Raw genomic sequence first — 25,987 nt, 5'->3', positions numbered from 1 at the left:
AGAGAAAGTAGCTGCAGAGTGCTTTGAAGAATATGATGGGACCCATTTCCCCATCCTCATGAGAAGACCCTGAAGATAACCTGGAGGGATCTCATGAGTTCTGGTAATAAGATATAGTGCTCAAGAAAAATGTGGCTGAAGGAGTTCTTAGGCCTAGAGAGTTCAAAGGTAGTATCAATCACTGCTCATCTAAGAAGAGCATCTAGCATTTATGTGGACACCAATCTGTATTGACAAAGAGCACCAGGATTCATCAGTACCACCATACCCTGCTATGACAAAAAAAAAAGAGACTGTCCACCATCTGAGACCAGTTACAAATATTTCTGATTTCTTTCCCTACTGCAGCCCACCTTTCCCCAAACTAAAGGACCTTAATCAGTATCTTAGAGTCAGACTGTGCTCATCCGCCTACATTAAAGTCAGGGCTACAGCTGTTCCTCAAACTATATGGAGGAGGGGTCTTTGAATTACACAGGAAGTTCCAAACTGGGTTAAACTACATTTTAACAACAAAAACATGAGTAGGAAGCTACAGGATGCACCCCAAGTGTTGTTAAAGGATACCAAAAAGGAATTCAGGGACAGAGTTGAAAACTTAATTGGAAAATCACAAGTATACCTGTTTAATGAATGTATATTTTTCAACAAATCTTATACTTGCTTATGACAGTATCAGTAAGTATACTGTAAAAGCTTGCTTCCAACCTGCCAAAGTTGTTAGATTAGATGTTCAAGTATCACACAGAGAAAGAACTGCTGATTTTGCACTGCTGATTAAAAATATGTGGTTGTATCATAGAAAGAAAGCCCAAGACAGAAGTGGCAGGTGAAGGTGTGTTTACCTAGTGCAGCAAACCTCTTCACTTGCATTAGGACGTCCAGCTGTGGAGCCTTTTGTGCCTGCAGTTACCAATCTGTGTGGCCGCACCTCTACAGAACTCTTTCTCAGCAAGGCTGCTTTAGAAATTATCTACACATCAGAAATCCTCCATAATTCTGGAATAATAATAATAACAACAACAACAACAATACAACTGACAAAATTGTCTGTCATAAGAGAAAACTAGAGAGCTTCAAATTCATTTTTGTTTTGTTTCAATTATTTTGAATTTCAAATTCAACACCCAATGAGTTGTCAGCTAGCTTAGTAGTAGTGAATATGGTAGCCTTCCTGGAAAGCTCCGTTTGTCTCTGGAAACACAATTGTCTCTGGGAGTCCAGCTCTTGAGAACTCGTTTCTGGGTGATGTTATCAAAGCACTCACATGTGTGCTACTTTTATTCCCCTTCAAACAAGGATTTGTGTCTGAATGGTCTGGCTAAATTACAGCCTAGCCGAACCCAAAGAAAACATTTTCTTTCTCAATTTTGTTATCCCCTACAGCACCCAGAGCATCATTAATGGCCAATGAATGTTCTTATTCTGCAGGCTGGTTTTGTTGTCTTGCCCATGAGGCCTCAGTCTGTGTTTAAAAAAAAAAATGCTGAACACCAGATATCAGGCACTTCAGATGAACCAAGTGTTATGATCATAGATTGAAGACATGTGGATAAGAAATGTTAGAGATAAATAAATTCGGTTTCCCTTAGGCCAAATACAAAGCGATACCCTGGCTGAAGAAAGAAACTCAATGTCTTCGAACTTTAAAAATAAAAATATATGGCATCCACTCAGGCACACTTTTCCATGGTAACTTTGTTGCCAGGATTGTCTATAACTGTCTTAGTCCCACGGGTGTCATGTCCTCAAAAGAGGCAAGTAATGTTTAATCTCACCAAGCAAGCATACATACAGATATGCCGGTTTTAGAATAATTAAATTTAACCAAAAGGAAACTTCAAATTACAGCTTTATTTTTAAAAGTTGGAAGAATGGTGTGTTTGAGTACACAACTTCTTATTTGCAAATGTAAGAAAAAGAGCAGAAAGAGAGAGAGCGAGACAGAGAGACTGAGACACACAGAGAGACAGAGGAGAGAGACACAAAGACTCAGAGAATGTGCACATATGTGTTTCCTCCAAAGAAAGAAAAGAACAATTTCCCATACGAAAATAAGAGTCCCCAGAGACAGGCAAGGGACAGGTAAGGATCAAAGAGACACCAGAACAAATCTTGAGATATTTTCTGCAACCTTCCTAAGGGATACAATAATGCCTCTTGCCTGTTGGAAGCTGGGGCTTTCTCACCCTGACTCATGCAGGCCTTTGTGCCTCAGGGTGTAATCACTGCCTCACCTCTTCACACCCCTCAGTCATTCCCAGTTCCTCCATTCAGTGGATATATCCTATAATTCTGCCCCTGTGTATCTCCATTCTCATCTCTTCCTTTTGTCCTATCTATATCCACCTTACATATCTGATTATTCCATATTCATCCCCTTTCAGACATCCCTGACTACACAAATGGCACTCACATTCTGAGAATGTCAATGGCATTTCTGAGAAACATATTTGGATAGACTTCCTGGACTTGCTTGCTGCTCTCTCATAACACAACACACTCCTTTATGTGTAAGTCCTCTACAGTCGTGAATTTATTCTTATCTGTGTAGTTCTTGGCATAGACTCTTTGATTTTCTGTCCAGCGAACACATGCTAACCACATAGCATGCACTGGGTACCATCTCAAGTTTAGGACAATGAGTCAGATGAAGTTCATAGTACTTTAGAGAACTTAGCACCTGGGACCTCTTAACTCATACATGCTAAATTTTTAAATAGCCACTATAAGATTTGTTTAAATAGCCTCGATCACCTATACATGTTGGTCCTTAAGCCTAGATTCACTGGGATTGTTTGCTCTTCAGAGCCTGCAGTCCGTGTTCTCAAGGCTAAATTAGCTGTTCCCATCCACACTGACATCAGTGATAACTAAACTGAGTACCACGGCTTTTGGCCATGTTCACTTGACCTTCTGGCTTTCTCATTTCTGTTACTAACAACAGCACCCACCCATAACCCTGATTCCTTTTGCCATTGCCTTGTTCATTCCCATGCTGTAGCCACTCAGATCCTGCCACAGTGCCTCGGCACTGCGTACAGACCTGCTCCCTCTTCTCTGTCCCCTTTGTCCTCACAAGTCTGTCATTACACAAGATCTTTCTCTGTCTTTCCCAGTTCAGTTCATTCTGGGGAAAGCTCTGGGGTGCACAGTCCTGTCTATTTTCCCTTTCTGCATAAACTCATGATGTCCCCCCACATCTAAAGGATAATAGTCAGACCCTTCATTGACTCTGGTCTAATTTCTAACTGTGATCCCACCGCCCTTTGGTCTGTGCCTTATGCTTCTGATTAGCCAGAAGATGTTCTATATCATCTTCTCATGTGAGTCCTCCCACAGTTCAGTTCTTCTTTGCCTTGTTTCCAACCTGTGGCCTCCTCTACCTACATGGAAAACTCCCCTTTTCCAAAAGCAGCAGAGAATGAGGTAGTTAATTACTATGATGCAACCTATTTTGCTCACATTTCAGTAACTTGTTCATTTTGGGGTACCAATTAGACTTGAGATTGCTGAAAGACAGAACAAAATAGATAATCTTGGAATGGCTCTTTTGTGTTCCCATGCAATCTTTCCATACCTGAACCATAGTACTACATCACAGCTCTGTAACTATCCCTGTGTTTATTTGCTATACTTTTGATATTGAGTAGTCTTAAATAAAATCTCCCTGTAGTTATTCTGTGGTGCAAGATTCCCTTCTACTTCTATACTGAGTGGAAGAGTAGGGGCTGGGGAATAGGTGAGTCAGAGCTTAGGAGCATTGACTGCTTTCCTGCAGACCCAGATTTGATTCCTAGCACCTACATGGTAGCTCACAACTATCCAGTTCCAGGAGATATAATGCCCTCTTCTGGACTCTGTGGTCACCACATGGTGTGCGCGCGCGCGCACACACACACACACACACACACACACACGCACACATTCATACACATAAAATAAAGATTTGCTTTTAGGAAAGGGAAGGATAATTTATATTTTCCTAGATAATAAATTCTTTTAAAGATATTGATGTGTTTTTACTATGTTCCCTGTTTTTATCAGTTCAGAGTACATGATGGTTATCAATAAATATTCATTAGGTCCTTAATTAGTTAATTATTTACTAGGGAAGAAAACAGGAACCTACCCAAAAATGTTTTTCTCACATATAAGTTTAAAGGTTTGTTTTGTAATTTTAATTTATTGAATAATATTACCAGTTAGTCTAAAGATTTTTCAAAGAAAAATAAATGCTAGAGATAACTTAAACCAGAAATTAAGCTAATTTAGTGGTGGCATAGACCTCTATAAAATCTATTAAAGTCTGCACCCTCTCTAAGTAAAACTATATTCTCATTCTCATAACATTTTATAAATTATGCTCAACCCTTCAAGGCCTTAGTATCACCCATGACTTTAGATGAAGAACTCTGTAAGCCTTCATTTCACTTGATCTTAGCCAAAAGGCTGAGAAGCGATAAACCTTCATTTCAAAGATGGAGAAATCTCAGGCTCAAAGGTTACGGTAAGTGGCTTGCTCAAGATGACAAGGTGTTTTATCCTGAATTCTGCTCTTGCCATTATATTAAATGTATACACAGACTGAAGCATTAAGCTCTGTATACTTTACCATGATGATATAATCAGTATTATTATATAATTCTGTATCCTACCAGTATCTTAGCAATTTCATGAAGTCCTAAAATCTGTGTTACCTTTCATTTTGTGCTTCCAAGAAGCCCAAATATGATTCAACACAGTGAAATCTCATCTGTTCTCTTTGACAGCAGATACTTGGTTCAAGTAGATATTGATCGCCTTTTATGTGGTAAGCTCTATGCTAGATGCTGAAAGTTCAGAGACGAAAAGTGCACATAGCAGACATAGAGTGAGCCACTTTAGATGCTCTTGGAGACAGAGAGTATCTTTAATTCTCCCAGTGCACAGCACTGGGCCTGCTATCTTATGAGCCCTCATCAGGCATTGCTGCATTAACACAGCTGAAGAGGAGCTGTCTTTAAATAGCTCATATCTCTCGTCAGCACTTCTTCCCTGTCATGTCTGTTCCTACTCTTCCATCTTTGGTTTTCTTTAGCATTGGCAATATTTAGCACAGTGTTGAAAATGCTTTAGATAGATCACAACTTTCATGGGATCATTATAAAGGTATAGTCATTCACTGAAATGATGGGTGATTTTTTTTAATGCCTTAAGAAAATGATCATCTTAGAATCCAAATTAATATGATTTGATATATAAATAGCATAATGATATTTTTCTTCTTAGTCTTTTATTTATGTTAACAAGTTGCTTCAAAGTGTGTTACACTAGACATAGTTTGATATAGAGGAATTTATCTTCCTTTAATTACAACTTTTTCATAATATATATATATATATATATATATACACACATACATATACATATCATAGGTAAATAATAGATTGTATGTTTTTATATTAAATTAAAATCCTTATCATATTTATTAAGGAATAATATAGCCTATAGAACTATTCATTGACGGAGTTTTGAGGACAGAGTTGGATCTCTCAGTGTACCTATCAGTTCATTAATCATCTTTTTATCAAACATAATTTATACTCTATTTTCACACTACTTATTTCTCTCTTCCTATGCTCTTTTCTTTAATTAAGAGTTTCAAATATGAGTACTGTTTTGCTTTATTTCCATTCTTTCTCCTCCTGCTAATTCCTCCCAGGTCACTACTCCTCTTAGATTCTTAGTCTTTTCCTCCATAATTATTACATACACACAAACACACACACACACACACACACACACACTGCTGAGTCCATTTAGTGTTGCTTGTAGTTATATGTGTCTAGAGCAGACTACTTGAGATTTCTAGAATTTATCACGGGCTCATCCATGGACACGTGGTTCTCCTCTCAGCAGCCATTAATCGTCTTCATGTAGGAGGTGAGAAATTTCTTCTACTCCTGTTGGTATGTCATGTCAGCTGGTAGTGCCATTATGCAGGTTTTGGTTAAACAAAAATATTGTTATTTCATGGGTGCAGCATCCCTGTCATGTCCAGAAGACTCTGTCTCATAGAAGGCACTCTAGTCCTTTGGCTCTCACAATCTCCCTACTCTCACTTCCATACTGTTTCTTGAGCCTTGGTATAAGAATTGTTACTTATCTTCTGCATTTTAAGCAGTTATAGATATCTGTAATAGTTTTCATCTACTGCAAAAAAAAAATGAGATCTTTTTGCGAGGAATGAGAGCTAAACTTATCTGTGGGTATAATTGTGTGTATTTGGAGTACAGTTAGAAATTATATTGGTTTAGGAAAATAGCAGAAGTAGATTCTCCTCTGTGGTCTAGGTCACAGAAAGTTGGCTAGGTTTAAACAAACAAGAATGTATTCCCTAGTGTATGGCAGGCACTATGCCCAATTAGACAACAGGAAGTTATCACCAAAATACAAGTGTATTGCACCATTGGTGATATCTTGCTGGGCTGGCTGTTGTTGCTTATAGAATTTACAGCTAGGTAGTACTATTGATTGATTTTCTTTTTTGGCATCTTTCATAGTGCATTATGATGCTAAGGGAGTGAGTCACTGATAAGAGGCTTCTAAGTCAGTACAGGTTAGTTCAGCTCTACCTCTCTGAGTCCTATGTCCACAATGTATGCTACCATCAGCAATAGAACCTTACCTTCAAGAACTGTGAAGCAACCATGGGAAATGGCTTTATCTCTTGGGTCCTCCTGACCAACTTTATTGGAGGTTTACCATGTCTGGCACTGGGGATTTTGTTAGAAAATCTGTAGATCTTGTAAACAGTATTGACCTGATGTAGCGTAATTCCATTTACACTGTGTGTGTGTGTGTGTGTGTGTGTGTGTGTGTGTGTGCGCGCGCGCATGCGCGTGAGTGTGAATGTACAATACAGATATATGTATCTTTAAATAAATTTATAAAATAGCATGCTTCCCTATGACCTTTTCAAATATCCTTACTGTTATTTGTCTCTTCTTGTTGTTTCTTTGTATTACTCCTTTCTTTCCCCTTCTCTACTTAAAGGTTACAGTTAGATTTTTCCCTTCCTGTTCATAGCTCCTGTGTTCTATCCCACTTTTTCTAGCTCCTTCCCCTGCCCCAAGATCCCTTTCCATTTTCCCAGCTTCTGCAGGTCCTTCAGATTATATACTCAACCCTAAAGGTACAGGACTAGGCTTCATAAATAAAACAGAACACTCTGAGGTCCTATGAGCTGGCCTTGTTGGAGGAGGCACAGTTGAACCACCCTTATATTGAGAGCACAGGAAAGCTTGGCCCCGCCATTTGTCTGGTGTGAGATGTCATGGGTGTGGCAGTGATATCCTCCACATCCCCCACTACCACCACCACATGCAGTAGCAGGGAGAGCTGGTCAGGAAAGGTAGTGAGTGGGAAAGCTATCCCTGCTCTCTCGCTGGCTGTAACACTCAGGAGAGGGGACCCTGAACCTCCCCTGGACAATACAGTGAAGCTGACCATGATGGCCAAGGCACAGGTGAGCCAGCCACAAGGGCTGTGGGAGGAGAGCTGTCCCAGCCTCTCACAGGCTATAGCATTTGAGTGAGTGGACTCCAGTCTTGACTGGGCAGCACAGTGAGGAGCACGCTTTGAAGGTATGGGTACAGATAAGCCAGGCCCGAGGGCATGAGAACAGGGGAGCTAACCCTGTCTCCTGCTGATGGCATTAGGTGGCCTCTGATTGCATCCATGCATCAGAAAATTTCATGATTTCATTTTCCTATTAGCTGAACAAAGTTCTAATATATATGTATATAATACTTTGACCATCCATTCATCAGTTAATAGACATTTAGTTTGTTTTCTGCTCACAGCAGCTGAGCACATATCTCTGTAGTAGGATATTGAATCCTTTGGGCATATACCAAGGAATAGGACTATCAGGTCACATGATAGGTCTACTTTTTTTATTAGATATTTTCTTTATTTACATTTCAGATGTTATCCCCTTTCCTGGTTTCTGCTTCAAAAACCTCCTATCCCCTCCCTCCTCCCTCTGCTCACCAACCCACCCACTCCTGCTTCCTGGCCCTGGCATTCCCCTACACTGGGGCATAGAGCCTTCACAGGACCAAAGGCTTCTCCTCCCATTGATAACTGACAAGGCCATCGTCTGCTACATATGCAGCTGGAGCCATGAGTCCCTCCATGTGTAATCGTTGGTTGGTGGTTTAGTTCCTGGGAACTACTGGTTGGTTCATACTGTTGTTTCTCCTATGAGGCTGCAAACCCCTGCAGCTCAGAGCCTGATATATCTGTCTCCTGAGAGGCTCTACCAGTGCCTGACAAATACAGAGGTGGATGCTTTCAGCCAACCACTGGACTGATCACAAGGTCCCCAATGGAGGAGCTAGAGATAGGTCTACTTTTATCTTTTTGAGAATGTTCCACTCTGATTTCCAGAGTGACTGCACACATTCCCAATACTCTTACCAATCTCTGGTTGATCTTAGCCATGTTGAACAGGGTAGCATGAAATCTCAAAGTAGTTTTAATTTGTATTTCTGTAATTGCTAAGCATATTGAATACTTTTTAAGATATATCTTAGCCTGGGATGCTGAAACTTCCAGAATAAAACAGATAATTCCCTACAGAATATAGGAACAGAAAAGGACTTTCTGAATAGGACTCTGTTTGCTCATGAATTAAGGCCAACAATTGACAAATAGGGCTTCATAAAACTAAGATGCCTCTATACAAAAAAATGAAACAATTAATGGAATGAGGAGGAAGCCCACAGAGTGCAGAGACTTTTCCTAGCTATAGTAATAGCCAAGATCTAATGGAACTAAAATCAATCAATCAATCAATCAATAAGAATTAAAATAAGCCACCCAGTTGATAAGGGATGTGGATCTGAACAGAGGCTCTCAAAAAAAAAGACATAACAGTGCAAAAGTAGCTAAGAAATATCTTTAAAAGTGTTTTTTTTTTCAGTGTTTAAAATTATAGCAATTTGAACATCTGATAAAGAAATCAAATCTTAGAAAATCATGGAAATCTGTATGTAAATAGCATAAAGATTTTTTTAATTGGGCTGCTGCTGTAATTTCTAGTTTTTAAAGGACAAGGTGAATGCTTCTACCTTAATTGTAGCCCTGGCATTGCTAATTCTTGTGAGAAGTTTTCAGAAATGCTGTTTTCTTCAGAACAATCCTTTAAGTTCATCACCCAACACAATGGGATTGGGCACAACACCCGTCAGCTTTAAGTTCATCACCCATCACAGTGGGATCGTGCACAGCATCCATCCACCCCCACAGCGTTCTTTCAGTTCCATAGCCCCTCTCCCTTTCTTTTTGCACTTTTCATTCAAGCAACAACAATTTGAGATCTTATGGATCTATAAGAATGACTCATATCGAAGGAGCCTTTCCAGAGGAACTTAGGAACTTTTTGCTGTATTTCTTCAAAGCACCGAGAAAGGAAAGGAACACAATTGAGTGAATGGCTGACATAAAGCCATCTACTTGAGCTGTATAGATCACTAGAAGTATCTGTTCTTACAATAAAGGAAGAAAAACACACATACACAAAAACATGCATACACATAGACACACATATAGATCACAGGGCATATGAATGTACATACATAGAAATACATATGGACACAAGTACACAAATATATATATATATACACAAATACAAATACTACACATAAATACACATTGTTAGGTACACAACACACAGAAATATACATTACAAATACATATGCATAACACACATGTAAATATATATCACAATGCACATGAACATGCATACATACAAATACACATATTTATATTGATCTAAAGGACAGACAAATCAATGAAACTAAAATGTAAACTATTTTAACACAACATATTTCTACCTTGAAAGCATATATCTCTGCATATTTTATTTCTGCATGATCCCTAATGTTATCCTCCACAACCAGAGTCAATTAAATATCCTGTCAGTATGGATTTTGATGAATTAAAGCACATACACAAAAGCAAAGAGTAAAGTGGATGCTCACAGTCATCTATAAGATGGAACTCAGGGCCCCCAATGGAGAAGCTAGAGAAAGCACATAAGGAGCCGAAGGGGTCTTATAGCAACCCTATAGGTGAAACAACAATATGAACTAACCAGTACCCCCAGAGCTCGTGTCTCTAGCTGCATATGTAGCATAAGATGGCCTAGTCAGCCATCACTGGGAAGAGAGGCCCCTTGATATTGCAAATTTAATATGCCTCAGTACAGGGGAATGCCAGGGCCAAGAAGTGGGAGTGGGTGGGTAGGGGAGCAGGGCGGGGGGAGGGTATAGGGAACTTTCAGGATAGCATTTGAAATGTATATAAAGAAAATATCTAATAAAAAATAAATTAAAAAAAAACACTACAAGAATATGCTACATTAAGTATGTTTCAAACAACATCACATTTCTTCAGGACTGTCCAGTGTCTTGTTCTCTGGTTCCTGGAGCACAAGTTATATTGAGAAAGCATCTGTGGTCTTGTGAACCAGGTTTTACATATACCAATTCAGATACTATCCATTTGGATGTGATATGCATTTTGCCTTTCAAATAAATGAGTGTCTTGGTAGCACTTACCTGTATCTAAACTATCCTTCACCACAGGAGCTTAATGATAATTGGTGCCAGTTGGTCTATTTAAAATTTAGAAGTGAATGTTCCCAGCAATTGAGTTCTTTATACTATGAACAAACTATACACACAAAAAACGGTGATGGTAATATAAGAGGAAATGTCCCTTTGAGCTCTGAAATCCTTTGGAGAGTGTTTCTCTCCTTCTTGCTACATAAAGACAACATAGAAACAAAGCAAAACCTCACATAGAGAGAATGGCATCCATTTTCCTTTCTACGTAGATCAAGTAAATCCGCATTATTCTCTACCCATTCTGAGGACAATAATCTTTACAAGATGATAAAGACGGAGATGGTAAACGGAACACAATAGAGATAAAGAAATAGAAGACTTGGAAACAAGATCTGAAAGAAAAATAGCACAGGTGTTAAGCTTGTTCAGTGTCGGCACAGAATGCTAAGGCATCAGTGACCACTTGGTTCAGCCTAAAGAAAATTGGACCCAGAGTGGCTAGCTGCCTAGTAGAAATTATTGTCTGCTGTTAAAGAACAGAATGCAACCTTTGTTAGATGTTGCGCATCAGTTGTTGCAGGTCTCAATACATGAGAAAATATATCTGCAGTAGTACCAGAGGACTCCCAGGGCCAGTCAGATAGCCTGGCAGAGTACAGATGCCAGATACAGTAGACCCAGACATAGTGGAGATGGCCATGGGCTGGAAAGTGCATGATCCAGCCAGGAAATAGCTCAGTTAGATTCTAACCTCGTTACTCAAGTCTGGTATTAGTAAATACACTGTGCTAAGGGAAGCCAGGTTGTTTGTAGAAGTACATGTAATCAATCACTGGTAACTAATTCTACTCCTTCCTTGAACTGCTGTGCTCATGAAGGTATCAGTGGCTCAGAGGCAGACCATGGATCTGTAGATCATAGAGGCAGACCATGAATCTGTAGATCATAGATGCTGGTTCTATTGTAGCACAAAGTTCTCAGAAAACATTTTTTCAGATATGGCAAAATTAGGCCAAAGGCAATTCCTCTGGTGGTTTCATTAAGGTAGCCAATGCATACAAAGAGCAGAGACCTTTCCAGTGGAAGCTCTGAGAGGATGAGAGTTTGCTTTCCTTCCTGCTCATTTGGACTTGATATAGGTCATCCCCAGCCTGGCTTGTCTGGACTGATGTCTGATCACTTCCCAGTATCATCTTATTCTTCCTGCTTTCAGAGATCTTATTTAAAAGATTAAGATTTCTCTGAGTTAATTTCATATCTCTTTGTTCATAAAAGTTGCAACCGTGCTTGCACTGAACTCCGTGGAAGGCAGTATCAACTGTTCAGGAACTTGTAAACAGCTCAGGAATTGCTCTGGGAAACTCTCTTTGGAAAACTGGGAGGAGTGATTTCTATTTGCCAATCAGACAGTATTAGACATGGTTTCCCATCCACCCATTAGACCAATAAAACATGCAAGGTAGGTCCACTGGAAAGAAAACAAAATCAACTGTAATACCTCCCACTCCTGGGTTTCCCTTGTTTTCTTTTAAAATTCCTGCTGTATCTGTTATGAGCTAGCCATTAATGTATTCAAGAAGTACATATTTTTTCTAATACTGACAACAATAAATATAACAAACCCTATATTTTTAGGGAGCTTAAATTCTAAGGCAGAGAGACAAACTGACACATTACTGTTTTAGTAAATGTTTATAAAGCACATATCTAGGGTGAGGCTCTGAATTGTCAAATTAGTTAATTTCTGAGGAGTTAACACATACTGTGTCTTATGTCAAACTATCAATGTGACTCTAAAAATGTAAAATTGGGAGGGACACTCTGCAGAAATCATGTCATGTTTGCCTTACCCAAATCCAGTAGGTGAAACTAAGCTTAAGACCAAAGGAATCAGAAAAGGATGAGCTCTGAGAAGTATAATCTGGTTTTTTAAAATATATAATTCATAGTAGTAAGTTTGCATTAATTCATAATTTAATTTTTAGTGATATCTGTGCTTTTAAACTACCTTAAAAATACCAGAAAATTTAAAAGTTGGTTCAGCATGCTATCATGTAGACAAATAGTAATAAATGAATGTGTTTTTCAATAACACAAACAAGTAAAAAAAATCAATGAATTACAAATGAAGCAGTATTTAGATAAGAAAAAAATTAGAGGATCAAAGCCTAGAAACAGTCAGTCAAAGCTAGAGCAGTCTTTAGCATCATACCCAACTAGAACAGTCAATCCATGGGACTGGGCCAGTCTGTACTGTAGCAGCCCGTGCTATGTTTGGGCATTTTCCACAAATCTATTTGTGCCCAAATCTATCCTCCACAGGTGTGGTTTTGTGTTGTCCTTGTTAAGCTTTAGGAGTTTCACAAAAGAACCTCAAGAACCACAGAGGACTGACTAACTCTAGGGAAGGGAGGGCCAGCGAGGGCCAATGAAGCTGTTAGGCTCTTGCAGCTGCTGGCTCCAGCAAAGCTGCTGCATAATCTATCTCATTAGAGTTTGCAAGATTTCATTTGAGAAAACATTTTTGTAGTTAAAATCTGTCTTAAGCCCATTTCCATAATTATATGCTTTTTCCCACCAGTCGATGAAATTTGCAGTAACATACCATTAAGTGAAAATAGGCTATATTATAAATTGGTCACAAAGATAGTTAAAAGTTAAGTTGTCTAACACACAAAAGTCTATTTCTCACTTCTGAAAATGGCCTTCAAGTTCAGATAACATTGATCATGTGGCTTATTTTTACTTTACTTAGAATGTCACATAATTGCATTAACTTCAAGGAAGAGCAATATATACTCAGGACACATGAAAATATTGAACAGTGACTAATTCTCTTTACAACCTTCAAATCATTTGGCCAACTATGCATACTCACCCAATTCCCTTATCAAGAATATGTACAGTTATATCTTTAAAAGCTCCAGGCAACATTCTGATACTACTACCATTTTTTTTATTCTCTACCAAAAACGAGTGGTTTGAGTTATAAAAACTTCTGTAATGATCATTTTATTAATTATTTTTCTATTGTTGTGACAAATACCATGACCAATGCAATTTATAGAAAGGAAAGATTATTTGGGCTTACGAGCCCAGGGGCATAAGAGTCCATCATTGTGGGGAAGTAATAGGAATAACAGGAATAGTTAAGAGCTCATGGATTGAACAGCAAGCTGGAAGTAAGAGAGTGAATTCAAAAATGACAAAGTATTTAAACTCTCAAAGTTATGTCCAATTATTCACTTCCTCCAACAAGGCCATTTTTCTTAAACCCCCTCAGTGTCACCAACTCGGGACCAGGTAGTCAAATGCCCAAGACTATAGGAGACATTTCACCCAAACCACCACACTTATAAAGCTGCTTTCTAGCTCACCAAATCTTAGTGGTGTTTGCAAGATGAAATCTTCTGCAAGTTAAAACCACAATGCACCATACAGGTCTCCTACAACCTTCGAATGGATTATCATATGAAATAGCACTACCCTTTCCCCAAATTGTTTTCTCCTATGAGACCCCAGGGCCTCTTGCACTATTCATCTTGTCTTCTTTCTGTGCTTAACACACAAAAACCATTTCCAAAATTTTCTTCTCTGTGCTTGGTCAATTTACAGCACTTGTGACCAAGACACCCAGATGCCAGTTAAATACACTTCATGCCTGTAGGTCATATTTTCTTTATCATCACTCAAAAGTCTGTTTCAGTTCTTATTCAGGTTCATAAGACAGTCTTCCAGGTCATCCTCTTTCTTCTAGTTTTACCCTGTATTAGAGATACCAACTGTGAGCCCATGTGTTCCCAAATGTGCATGTTTCACCTTCTAACCCAAGAGTTCTATGAAAATCTCTATATTCTCAGAAATAGTATTAAGAATAAAAATTAAAAGAAAGAACAAGCTTGCAGATGTATCCTTACACCTTGAGAAGATTTCACACCTAAAGTTGTTATATCTCTATTCTGCAAAAGGCATTCACCAATGATGGAAAACTGACTCAGTTAATGGAGAGACTTTGCTATCATTTGGCTCTAAATTTTGCCAGGAGTTGAGTCTTGTGCTTGTGAATTTGCTAACTTTCTAATATTTTGTTGAATATTCATGTGTTTATGTTCCTGAGAAATATATTTCTAGAATGTCCTTATAAAGCTTTTGTCTCATTTCTTTGGTGTTAAAATAATTTTAGCTTCATAAAGTGGGTTGGAAAGTGTCCTTTTATCCTCTATTATAAGAAACATTTAAAAAGACGACATTGTTAAGAAATAGGACTATTTTACCTTTATATGTTTTGTAGAATGTTCTAGATTCCTTGTATTAAATATTTTAAACTAAGTAGTTAGTTATATAATAGACTTTGGATTCTTCTGGTTTTCTAAACTTCTTTCAATGAATTATCTTCAGAGTTGCTGATGATATAGGCACATATCTGCTTTCACTATTCCTTATCATCTTATCAATGTCTGTGGACTCAGGAATGCAACCCCTCTTTGTTTCTACCATGAGTCTTTTGGGCCTTTTCTCTACAGCTGTTGCTCAGCCTGGAAAGAGAATTATCAATTATGTGGACCATCTTTTGTTTCATGGTTTTATTCAATGTGTCCTTTCTCTGCTCTCAGTTTCATTACTTAATTTCTGTTCTTCTTTTTATTCTTTTCCTCCCTAGGACAGGATCATGCTGTGTGATTACTTAAGCCTAAGCTGGCCTAGAGCTCCTTAGGTAGCCCACATTGGCCTCCAATATGATCCACCTCATGAGTGTGGAAATTACACCAAGGTCCTCAAAATTTTCAATGTATATGCTTAAGTTAGAAATCACACTCATTATTCCTTTTGTTATTATTACCATTCTGTGAAGACTTCTTACTCTCCTTGAACTTGATCATATGTGGATCTAAGGAGTACTTTTCAGGTATTTTGCAGATGACCTGGGTATATCTGACATTTTTCTCATTATTGAGATGAATTTGGGAGATCCGAGGAAAAAAGTAATCTCAACTTGTCTGAGCATCAGGTATCGATGCTATACAGCCCATTAGTGGCAGTGTCAAATGTTAGCTAGCCAAGGTAATATTCTCCATAGTTCTTCACTGCAAATGAACTGCCGTGTGTGTGTGTGTGTGTGTGTGTGTGTGTGTGTGTGTGTGTGTGTATTCAATTGTTTTGCCAGTTAAATTCAGTATGCACTCAAGGCAAAGAAAATTAAACTTGAACTCCTAAAGGAGAAAAGGTATCATAGTTACAGAAAGTGTTTCTATAACAATGGATTGTCCATTTTTCACTCTATTTCTTATTTAAGACTTTTTTCCTATTTTAATCATTTGTACGTGTGTGGGTATATGTATATGAGTGCAGGTGCCCATGGAGTCCAGAAGAGGACACTGGATACTCTGGGACTGGAATTTCTGGTGTTCGTGATCCACCCAATGCAGATACTAGGAATCAAAGTCAGGGCCTGTGTAAGTGTAGCATGTGCCACTCACCACGAAGGCATCTTTCCAGCCCCCTAATCTACCCCATCTATTTTTAATCTTGCATTTATGCCAGTAATGTTCTTTGTTCTATTTCTTTTGTACTTTATCCTATAACTGAGTACTGACCCATCCTTCTCTAATTCAGAAAGCATTTTTTCAGCGTGTCTTCCACAAAATTGTCTTTTGGCATTTCATTTCTTCAAATAGTACATGCTTCTAGATCACTGTGTAAATAAATCTACCCCTCATGCTAGAATGTGCCTTCTCTTTGAGGACTCATAGCTCTCTATCATAATGTATCTGACAAGTATTCTAAGATGATTGCTCTCTATGCTTGAAGTATTACAAGCTTCTTGAATTATGGAAGAAGAGACTGGCAAACCATAGCTCTTGAACCAAATCTATCCTGCATGTTGTTTTTATGAGGCCTCTGCCTAAGACTGAATAAATGAATCAGTTATAAAAACAAAAGAAAAAAACAAAAAACAAAATAAAAATAAAATACACCATAATGACCATGTGACTCACAAAATATTAGTTATTTACTATCTGGTTGTTTACAGAGAAAGTCTGCTACCTCAGGCTCTAGAATACAAAGCCTGTAACTATTAGATGTTACATTGCAAGGTTGGTCAAAAACCTTTGTGGGACATGAATGAAGCAAATAACAGATTAGACTATTAAGGTCATTTTGCAAGGAAGCTTTGAGAGACTTTAGATACAACTATTTCAATTCCCATTAAATTACTTTTTCAAAGTAAGGCATCTTGTGGAGCCTAAAAGATGTGGATATTGGAAAGGAAAGCTGTTGCATTGGTAAAGAGTTTGGTAAAAATCCTCTGAAGATAGATCAACAGTCTCCCAGTAAACATGGAGATGTGCACTGCAAATCTGATGCCAGTCAGATTCCAGATGTCATATGTGACAAGACTTACATATGACTCTAAGTGCCATGAAGAGGGTGATGCCATCTCTGTACAGTAGCCAAACATATGCCTGCAGGATGCTGTGTAAAAAAAGGAATGAGCTGCTTTAAAATTAAAAATGAAAAAATCATATAGATCCATAAAGCTCACTACAGGACAGTAAACAAACAAACAAACAAACAAACAAAAAACTAACCTAGATCTTGTTGAAATGACCGATCAATAGATTATGTGGATGGTAATGTAATATAAGACAGATCGAGGTTCAAACAGAATATTGAGAGAATTAGGAAAGGATTATTCTTTCAACATATTACCACCAATTGGGATGCGTTCATCTTTGAATAGCAGAAGATGCTCTGGGCATTAAATAAAAGCAATTCTTGCTTATCTGCACACGGGAATGGATTGAGGCTTCTCCAGAGATCATCCTACTATCCTCAGGGTTCGGCATAAAGCAGTCTTTTCTCTTCTGTTCTGCCACCTGACCAGGTCAGCTTTTTGCACTGGTCGTCACAAGGTACCAACTACAGTTCCTGACACAGTATCTTCTCACCAATATTCCAGGAAAGATGGAAAGCAAGGTGCCCATGACCCCATTGCTTGCCTATCCCAGTCACGGAGAAGCAAGTTGTTTTTCTCAGGTGTCCTCAACTGCCATTTCCTTAAGTCTGTCTGGTTAGGGTACAATCATGTGCCAATGTATGTCTTTGAAGCCTCTACTGGAAGAGGCTGGGATTGCCAGAACCAAACTAAAAGTTCTGAAGATTTGAGGCATCACTGAGAAACATGATAGTACTTCGTCTCACAAAGCTGGCCCTATTTATTTCTCTGCACCCAACATTTCACAGAGATACTTCACAGCCACATGTCTATCAACAGATAGGTGGATTAAGAAAATGTGTACATACATATAATGGAGCTTTATGCAGCTCTAAAGATTAACTCGTGACTTGGGCAGGAAAATGGATGCAACTGGAACGTGTTGTTATACAAAATGATTCAGTCTCAGACAGACAAACATTGCGTATTTTCTCTCATACACAAATCTAAGTGTACAGTATGTGTGAATATGTGTTTGTGTGTCATTAGGCTAGAATGTGGGTCCTGAGAGGGAAAGAAGTCTGAAGGGGGAGTGGAAATACATAATGCCATGGACTACATAAAAACAGGAAGTAAACTGGGGCTCTAACTAGGCAGGGAAGGGAAGTAGCTGGAAGGAGGAAGGCAGAGTTAGGGAGAGGTGTGGGGACAAATTAACGAAGAAACAGTCTATCGTATTACCTCCAAAGAACACCACCTCTTAAGACTGTAATCCGTTATCTTGGGGTTTAAATTCCAGTGTATGAATTTTGCAGAAATACATACCTTCAAACCTTAGCGAATATGAACAAGCCACAAGAGACATACAGAACAGTGCACATTCCCATTCACAGATGTGAGATTAAATTGTTACAACTGCTTTCGCAAACATACTTAGAGTGGCATGATTCTGTAAAGTGAAGACACAACCAGCTTCAACAACTCTCTGCCCCTAGATATAAGCTGTGAAGATACTGTTTAATATGTGCAGTTAGTACACACACACACACACACACACACACCTCAAACACCCATCCATCCATCCATGGAAGAGTGAATGAATTGTGCTGAAGTCATTATGACTATAAATAAATGAGCTACAGCTGCAGGCACCAGCATGAATGAATCCCAGAATCATTACAGCGGTAGATTGTTTAGTTGAACTGCATTTCTATAAGGTCCAAACCCTGTTTAGGAAAGCATGCATAAGTAGTGAAATCTAATGGGAAGGTGAACACTACATTCAAACTAGGAATGGCTACTGTCATGAATGATAAGGGATAGAGCAGGGCAGGAGACACAGAAAGCATTAGCTGCATTCCTGACATTCAGGGTTTTGAGCTGTGTCATAGATTCAAGTCATTTCATTACATTTGCCTTGTATATTATAATGTACTTTCTTTTAACTGATATGAAATTTTCACAGCACAAATGATGGATCCTCAATACATATGAGGATGGCTTTCATGACTAACATTCTTGGTCAGCCAAGATGTTTTAACAGGTAAAGGCACTTGCCAACAAACTTGACAACGTGAGTTTGATCCCCAGAAACCATATGGTAGAAGGAGAGAACCAGTTCTCACACGTTGTCCTCTGACTTCCACAGTGTGCTACGGTATACATACACACATGAGGGAAGGGGGGAGGGAGGGGGGNGGGAGGGAGAGAGAGAGAGAGAGAGAGAGAGAGAGAGAGAGAGAGAGAGAGAGAGAGATGAGTGGTTTCCATATATACAGGAAAATTAACCAATCAACAATCAATTTGGGGGTTATCTAAATAGAAGTTAAAAATGACAATTTTAAACTTCTCTCTGATAAAAGACAAATGGGTACCATTAACCAAAATGGAAGTTTCAAAGGGGAACAGGTCTGGGAGAGGAGCAGACAAAATACATTTAAAAGATAGTAACTGGAGAAAAAAAAAGCAGCCAATTTTTCACTTATCATAAACTGGAAGGCATTATCTGTCTGGAGACCAAAGCTATGGGAACTTCCTTGGGCAGTTGTTTCCAGCCACAGAAACCAGAGTGAGGAACCTTACTGTCCGGGACAAAGTGACTAGGGCATGGACGGATTCTCTGATTGGATGCTTGCATAAACTGCACTAAAATCGGAAGTTCCTAAACTTCCAATCTTTCCCCCCAAGAAGGAACCTTGTGCCTTCCTGAGTTGAAAGAGGTGACTAGTTGCTATGACAATCACTTTCCTGCGACCTTAAGTAAGAATAAGATGCCCTGCTACCTACAAATAACAAACCACTTCAAGATGGCCAGGGGCAGAGTGAGCTGTAGTCCATTGTGCCCGGCCATGGTCATGTTGATGTCATGAGAGACAGGGTGTCTGTGCCCTGCTCTGCACCCACTGCTCCTCCAGGGGCTCACACCACTCAAAGGGTTTATACTCTTGGGCCAGAATACCTGAAGTTCTTTACTAAGACTCCAAGTAGCTAGCTTCACTGGGACAGGAAGGATAGAATATTCCATTGCTGGTCTTCCCCATGCAGCACTGTTCAGGCTGTCTAACATTACTGAAATAACCTGGGCTTGAGTATCTCCCAAGCCCATGTGCTGAAGCTTAGAGGCCCACACAGTGCATTTAGAAGTGTGTACACGATAGAAAGTGAGAAAACATGGATGTTAAGTCATTGGAAGAGGGGGCTACTTGAAGGGAGGATTGGAAACCCCACCCTCTCCCTCTCATCTCTGATCTCCAGTAGCCAGGAGATGAGAAATTTGGCTCCCCTACTGGTTCCTGGCCTTGGTGCTTTGCTTCATGTCACCATAGACCTGGTAGATCCCTAAGCTGTGAGCCAGAGTTAACCTTTCCTCTTCCTAAGTTCATCTTTCTCACAGCTATTATTAGTCTTGTTTGAAATACCCACAAAGTGCTTGGGAAACCGATGGGGCCCTACACAAGCTCAAGTATGCTTAGACCTTAAACCTAGTTCTTGGTAATCTAACAGAAAATATCATTTGAAAAATGGGGGGGGGATATTAATTTTATGTTAGCGGTCTTCACAGCAAATGTTGTGCTGGGTTTTTGCTTCTTGGTTGGTAAAAAGCTTTACCCAGACTCCCAGGTGAGGGGTGCCTTTCTCATGCCCTCATAATTGTTCTTGTCATTTTGTCCTTCAGCAGAGCCATCATCTCCACACACCCCTGCTGTGCTTAGGACTGGCCATGTGCCTTTTTTTGGGGGTTAATGGAACCTGAGAGGATTCCAAACCCTCTGCATATACCAAGTTTCTTACCTTTTGCTGTGACAAATGAAGGTTTCTCTGTCATATTCTGACCCCAGCTCTGAACACTGGCTAGTTGCCAGCGAGCACTGAGTATAGACCATTGACCTATGGAAGCACCTGAAATGTCGACATGTCTTATCAGTGTAGCATACTCTAGCCTATTTGACTACCTCAAAAGAATGGATAGATAGATATTAGGGAGAGAATAACATAAGAATTATTAATACTCTAAGCTTCCTGATTTTTACCTGCATAAAAACATGAAGCTTATAGCTCATTGCAGGGATTTTAAAAGACAATGCATACAAAAGTTTCATTCATGTAAATGTCAAACATCTCCAGTCTAACACACTGGTCGAGGAAGACATGGTTCTTTCTAGCCATTAAGGATCTCCCATGAAAGAAGCAGAAATTATAGTTCTGTGGTGCTGCGAATACCAGAAAGCATCCAGTCACTCTGCTCAGTAGAGCTGCGGTGGTTGGCACAAAATAAGGACAGGAAGACAACGAACACAAGGAGAGAGCAAAATCCAGCACAGAAGGAGGCATCACTGTAGGGACTTTCCAAATGGTTCATAAAACTGTCATTAGGATGTCACCAAGAAGGATCAGGGTACTAGGGGAGATGCCAAGCAGAATTCTGAGAGGAAAAGGCCTAGAACACCCAGATGGGAGTGGGTTCTATGCCACAGGATGCTACTGAGGAATTTTAAGCAGGGGAATACCACGACTGGGTTTGCATTCCAGAAACATCCATCCCTTGCTGTGCTGAGGCTGGAAGAAGTTGATGAGGGAGGAATTAGAAGGCCGGTAAGGCATTCTTACTGAGATACCATGGGTACAAGGCCAACTAGGGGAACACATGGCTGATAAGACCCAGCCTTGTTTTCTGAATGCGAAGGAGGCTCTGCACTCCTATCTGATAGGAGAAATCTCACGGCCTTATCTAGAGGGGCACTTTCCTATGGTGCAGGCTCCTCCAGCATGATTAGTGTGGATAGCCTTATAGAATGTAAAGCAGCCAGCACAGGAGGTGTTAGCTGCAGTGACAGTTTCATAAGAGACCTTTATGATGTATTTTAATGATATTATAAGTTAGACTCATTTTCATTGTAAATATAAGAATAAAGGTGTGAATTAACCAGTGAATGATCCAATCTCTAAAACACTGATCAATATTCTTTCTGCTCATCCTTTCCACCTTTCCCACTCATAATGTGTAAAACACAAACACAATTATACTAAACAAGTGTGCATATAGAATTGAATCATCATGACCATAAAAGCCACAAGAATATGCACAGGGGGCTAGTGTGTGGCATGTCACAGGGGGAAAAACATAAAGCTGATACAGTCCCATGAGTTGGGGTGAATAAATGGCATATACACACATGTTGACATGCTAAGCCATAAATTGGGCTTCAAGTGAATGTGTGCTACAGAATAAAAAGCTGACTCAAAAGACACCAAAATAAAGAGATAATAATTAAAAACAAAACAAACAAAAAATAGTTGCTGTTGGTAAGGCATCTACAAACACCACCTCCTTACTCATAAAGGCTCACTTCTGCAAAGTAGGAGATGAGAGTGACTAGTCTCCTGAGGTAACTGCAGAGACTCTTGGCCTTTCCCTTATTATTTTCCTGGCTATCCTTCTCTGTTTAGCGAGGACCTTTAGATGCCTTCTGTGTGGCAGTTATCAAGATATGTAGCCTGAGGTCAGGAGCTCCCTCAGAAGACACAAGGTACTCATCAGCCATGGGCATCAGCCATAAGTCCACAGCTCGTGAAGAATTTGACTCAGTGTTCTGTTCTTCCAGTATATTTAAGGAGTATGCTTGGTTTATTCAGATAAAAAGTTATTTTTGAAATTACAATTTTAGAAAGATGCTTTTTTAAAAATGTACTTTGTCAAGAGGCTACTTGTGAAATTGATTAAATCATATGCAAGATTGTACCTTGCTTTTATCTAATTTATACAATATCATATTCATTTTTCCAATTCAAAAATACTCTACAGAATTGCTTTTCATAGATTTGATCCTAGGTAGCACAATTTTCTCACATTAAACAATAAGGCTATTTCCTATTCTTCTCATTATAAATAGTGCTGCAATTGACATTCTTAATAAAAATCCATTGTGATTTGATTACTACCTTAGGCTCTACCTCCCATTTAAAATGGACTGTCAACAATCGATTATTATTGATACAAATTAATAATTTGCCTTTGAGAACATTGACGGTATCTACCTCTACGCACAGTTTTAAGGGTCCTTTGCCACACACTCCTCACTTTGGCTGATCCTCTCCTCCTCCTCTGACTAAAGCAGCTGAGTAGCAGAAAAACTGTATCTCTTTGCTGCAAGCTACACTTCTTTAATCATTCTACTGGATTAATATATCTCCACTATTTATTATTAAATAGCTGGCAGGTTTGGGGTGATCCATTGTATGTTCGCCCTTACTCTCAAATATACCCCTCCTTGTGTGTCTGTGTCTCTGTCTATCCCTGTCTCTCCTCCCTCTCCCCTCCATCCCTCCAGCCCTCCTTCCCCTTCCCTCCCTCCCTCCTCCTCCTCTTCTCCCTCCTCCTCCTCCTCCTTCTTCTTCTCCCTCTGTTCCTCCCTGCTCCTGCCCCCTCTCCCTCTCTCTCTTTCTCTCTCCCAAACTAGGCTCCCACAAATACTGCCCCACATATGCTGCATTAATGATCACTAAAAAGAGAATAGAAATCATACTGGTTTTCAAAAAAAAAAAAAGCTTTCTGAGTGTTTAGGCTAATCACAAAAGCAGTCTGGCATTTTGATCACAAGTCTTAGGTCTCCTAAGACTCTTGTGAAAATAGAACACAAACAGCAGAGCCTGTCCAAGGGAACAGCCACCACAGGGAAGGAGCAGAGCCCTGTAGTGTGTCTTCTCCTCCAGCCTTCCTACTTTGGTAGTGTTTGTGTGTGTTTGTGGGGGGTGGAGAGAGTGAGGGGGAGGAAGAGAGAGAGGAGAGAAAAAGTCAGACCTAGCACAGAATAGGAAAACAAGGTAGGAGCTAACCATTCTTCGGGAGAAACATGGGGCTGCTAAGAATGCTCCTTTCTTACAAAGCAGTGTGTGGTTTGTCAAATTTTTTTGCCTTCATGTCTTTGGCCCATTTCCCCCCCCAAGAGTTAGTGTTTTTAATCACTGACTTGTAAATACATTTTCTTAAATGTAAGAAAGTACACCAAACATTCCTCTGTGATTAGTTTTAGCTTTGGTATCAATTTAACTGACGAGCAACTCTTACTGTAACCCCAGCACTTGGGAGGTTGAGGCAAAAAAAATTGCTGGGAGTCTGACGCCAGCCTCACTTCACAGTGAGTTCTAGGCTACTTGGAGTTGCACTGGGAAACCTCCTCAAAAGTTTAACAAATAAAATATAATAAACACTTTAAAATAACTTTTCTTTTTGAGTCATTTCAGATTAGTAGGTAAGTTGGAAAGGTCACATAGGGTTCCCCAAAACATTGCACCCCTCTTTCTACTACTGTCCTCACTCTCTCAGGCTACCCTATTAGATTTCTCTCAGCTGGATGGTTAGTCTTGGTTCTGCTTCTTTATGATTTACAAAGCCAACTGCATCTAATTTCCTTTCCAAATTGACCAGATATTTAGTAAATAATTGTGTTCCCCTGTGACTTGAAATTCTGATTTAATCATATAAACAGCTTCCAAATTGATACTTCTTAAAAATTTAATTTTTACAAAAGCAGACATGCAATATTTAATTTGGGCTCTCAGAGCATGTGTGTTGGCTCAAAAGTGTATGTTGACTGAAGAATTAATGAATATATCTATTCTAGGAAATTCAATATCTTTCATGCAGCCACATGCTTTTTGATTAGCTAGAAAAAAACCATGTTATTTTGTAGCAAGGCATTTCCCCAAGCCATGTGAAATGTATATCCATATAATATGAACAGGCAATAGCTTAGAATAGCCTAAGAGACAATCTATCAATACAAAAGAAAATGTACCAATAAAAAAGAAAAATTAATTGATAAAATAAACTGCATAGGTAGGCATCATATAATTTGATTTGTGTAAAATACTAAAAGCTACAAACTGTCATGCCATGCAAGAGGCTGGTCAGGGGTTGCTCCAGACTGGACTGGAGAGAGGACTACACAGTAAGTCTGTTAGAGATAAAACGTAAGGGTGATGGAAATGTCTTCTTATTGTGTTCACGACTCAAATTGTTTGTGTGTAATTCATCACTGTGGACTTTGAGTAGCATTTATGGTACTTACAAAGAAGTCAATCAAGAGTTTTGAAATGTTGTGTACAAAATATTCTTGAGCTCTAGAAATACAAATGTATCTTTTCATCAATTTCTTTCAGTTTTGAGAATTTGTTTTCATTTGCTCTTGACAGTAACTGTACACACATTTTTGATATGATATTTTTAAAAGATAAATTCAGCTATAGGGATGAGGGGGACGAAAGGATTTGGAGAACAACAATCTCCAAACCTGAGGGAGAGAAAGCAGCCACCCGTCTTCAGCATTTCTGTCAACCAGCAGCTGCCTCAAACAAAGTTCTGGCAAGCAATGTAGCCTTGTCCATTCCTGACTGCATTTTCTGTTCAGAGCCCAGTGCATGCCCCAGTCCTTCTGTCTACCTGGCTCTGTGCTCTGAGTAACACTCAGAGTGCAAACCTTGGCCTCCTTTAGGGTTTCCTCATTGGCTTAACCTTCTGCCGAATGTTTCAAAATACCCAATGCTTGCCATACCACCGCACTAGTGAAGAACAGCCAAACAGCACTGCCTGGGCAGTGTGACATTATTTTCGAAAGCTCTGTCCCAACTAAAATGTAGAACTTCTAAGCATGTGTCATCCAAAACATTCTGTCCTGCTCCTGCATTATTGTTAAATAACTTTAAAAATTCGTTTTCTTAATTTTCCTCTTTTGCTTTAAACACTACAATTCCTGCCAATGCATCCTTAATGGCTTGATACGATTATATACAGCAACAATTCTTCTAAACTTTGGAGAATCTTCTTGAAAACAATATGCTGGTCCATATTATTTTCATTTTGTATTGCTTATGGTTTCCACAGACACACAATGAAAACACGGAGTCTTTTCATGACTTCAAAAAAAAAAAAAAA

At 39.2% G+C, this 25,987-nt stretch overlaps 1 protein-coding gene across 3 annotated transcripts in view; it reads right to left on the bottom strand.

Annotated features, from left to right (window-relative positions):
* Positions 1 to 25,987, bottom strand: part of Pde4b (phosphodiesterase 4B) — a 518,640-nt gene that overhangs the window by 473,924 nt on the left and 18,729 nt on the right. For 2 of the 3 annotated variants that reach the window (XM_029475815.1, XM_029475816.1), the window contains exon 1: positions 846 to 903. The exons of the other annotated variant lie outside the window; for it this stretch is intronic. The gene's annotated coding sequence lies outside the window, so the exon portion shown is untranslated. Of the gene's footprint in view, positions 1 to 845; positions 904 to 25,987 lie in introns of those variants that run through there. 3 annotated transcript variants of the gene reach the window in all.

The sequence above is a fragment of the Mus caroli genome, chromosome 4, assembly GCF_900094665.2.
Source record: "Mus caroli chromosome 4, CAROLI_EIJ_v1.1, whole genome shotgun sequence".
Lineage (NCBI taxonomy): Eukaryota > Metazoa > Chordata > Mammalia > Rodentia > Muridae > Mus > Mus caroli.
This window is presented reverse-complemented; position numbering and strand designations above follow the sequence as displayed.